The sequence below is a fragment of the Octopus bimaculoides genome, chromosome 18 (assembly GCF_001194135.2).
Source record: "Octopus bimaculoides isolate UCB-OBI-ISO-001 chromosome 18, ASM119413v2, whole genome shotgun sequence".
Classification (NCBI taxonomy): domain Eukaryota; kingdom Metazoa; phylum Mollusca; class Cephalopoda; order Octopoda; family Octopodidae; genus Octopus; species Octopus bimaculoides.
The window spans coordinates 49,953,635-49,956,108 of NC_068998.1; the positions used below are offsets into that span (position 1 = coordinate 49,953,635).

General features: G+C 33.7%; 1 long non-coding RNA gene across 2 annotated transcripts in view; it reads right to left on the reverse strand.

Moving 5' to 3' along the window:
- LOC128249933 (uncharacterized) overlaps positions 1–2,474 on the reverse strand; it is an 11,176-nt gene that overhangs the window by 4,579 nt on the left and 4,123 nt on the right. For both annotated transcript variants that reach the window (XR_008266082.1, XR_008266083.1), the window contains exons 2-3: positions 1,262–1,346; positions 928–954 (exon numbers count right to left, since the gene is read on the reverse strand). This is a non-coding gene — a long non-coding RNA (uncharacterized LOC128249933). The remainder of the gene's footprint in view (positions 1–927; positions 955–1,261; positions 1,347–2,474) is intronic.

Below are 2,474 nucleotides of genomic sequence, written 5' to 3' on the forward strand. Positions count from 1 at the left end.
ATATATATATATATATGTATAGAGAGAGAGAGAGTGAGAGATAGAGAGAGTGAGTGAGAGATAGAGAGAGAGAGTGAGAGATAGAGAGAGAGAGAGAGAAAGAGAGAGAGAGTGAGAGATAGAGAGAGGGAGAAATATGATATTTCAATTGTTATGAAAAGCTACCCCCACTTACTAATTTTCATCTGATTACTTGTTCAAAAACTTTAACTTTATATATTTATAGTAATCATTAATGGAAAAAATCCATGCGAACACATTTATGTTCGTCTCTCTTTGTGCCGTGCCACCTATATTCTGCTCTGTGTCGCAAATAAAGAAAATTAGCTTTTTCTTATTCTCGCGACGTACGTCGTGTAAACACATTGATAAAATCCATTAGAGAATTCAGCCTGAACGTTTCAGTCAATCCTCTTATATTCATCTTCATCAACGAATGTTGCGATTTACCAGCGAGTTTAGTAAATTAGTTACTGATGACCTTGAATTTGAAACCAAAACATTAGTAGAAAGGTTACAGGAGTTCAAAAAAACATCGCAAACCAGTCAGTTCAGTGTTACGAAAGATGACAACGACATACAAGTTAATCTCTCTGTAAGCGATGACTAATTCACTTATTGCTGTTTTAGTAAGACGGAGTGTACAAGATATGAATCAAAACACTTGAGGCATAATATAATTTCGGGAAGCGTTGTATTCTGCCCCATGTGTTTCATATTTTATAACAAAGTTTCGTGTCCTACAGTAATTTCTGAATCAGAGCAAATGAACTGAATTATTTCTTTCAAGTAGATAACGTATCCATAAACGTAATAGAAAATCATTGTCTTTATATTATAGTGATATCAGGATTTTAAAGTAATGACATCTTGTGCTGTTAATTTAAACGTTGCAGAACAAGAAAACAATTTTAAATATATACGTACCACTTTTCGAGGAGTAGTGGTTTGTCTCTGAAAAAACAGAAAGAAATGTAATTTTAGAATAAACCCTACGGATTCATATGAATTGTATGTTCACACATGCAGGTTAAAGTTGTGTTTGTAGAAATTAGCATTTTTTTCTTATCAAAAGCCAGTTGCCTTTGAATATTATTTTGGCTCATGATCTTCGTAGATATTAAAATATTCCAATATCATCGATTAAAATTAAATTGTACAGGCACACCCATTGCAAGTAAAAATGTTAGTTTTAAAAATGAGTTTTATTTACAAGCAGAATGAAAAAAACAACTTAATATAGTGATAAAAACTAACTTACGGTGCACATTTCATTCGTTACAAACTCTGTACTACAATGAGGAGCGACGGAAGAACGAAAGCAGTTAGCAAACCTTTGGTACGTTCTGCAAATGAAATTTGAGATGGAAATTCCAGAGGTACATATATATATATATACATACGCATACAAACACACCCACCCACATATATAATATATATATATATATATATATATATATATATATATATATATATGCATGTGGCGGGGGCTCTTCTCTTGCAAAATATGGCCACCTCTTGAAATTGCGCCTTAGATCTATAATGGTGCCTGATGTGGCCTTTTAAATAAATGTTTTGTCAAGACACACAAATAAATTGCATATCTGCTAGGGAACATCAAGGGCTGCAGTTCTAATATTCGTTGATCGGAAAATGTTTGAAAATTCCGTTAGATATCCTGGGATTGTGGTATGAAAGGCATTATGAGGTACAGACAGATACAAAGGCAGAGTAGTTGGTGGTGGTTCATTTTCCATGGGTCTGCGAATGATATTTTGCCCATCAAAAGAAAGGCATGTTCTCTCACAAACTATTGAGACAAAAAGGTGGTTGGGATACATTTTCTCATTGATCGAAGCATTTATTTCTTTAAACTTATTTTGAGATTCGCATGGGTCATTCTGGTTTCATCTAAACAATACTCTTCACTTCACACTTTTGATCCCCATTAGCTCGATCCGGAGCAATGGATTCTATAGCATTTGGATCATTTCCAAGTGACATCATTATAGTCCATATATATTCGAAGGGCTGGATCAGTGACAATAGGAAGCGATGCCACAACCACCATATTTGAAGAACATTGCCGCATTTGATAATCATTTATTCCTTATACGCAGTCTTCAAAATCATTTGGTCGGAAAAATATGAATTCTGTAGACGAGGTCAGAACTGTATTGGGGAAGTAATTTTCGTCAGCTTCAAGTGATTTTTGCAAGTGGGGCCTTGTAAGTCTACTTGATGGATGCCAGAACATTTTAGAAAATGAAGGAGAGTATACTTCAGTTTAAAAAATAACTTTATATTAAATCTAGAAAAATAATAGATGTATAAAAGAAACCGCTTTCATTATTACAGTAAACAATATATCTGTATATCTTTCTTTATATCTATCTATCTATCTATCTATCTATCTATCTATCTATCTATCTATCTATCTCTCTCTCTCTCTCTCTCTCTCTCTCTCTCTCTCT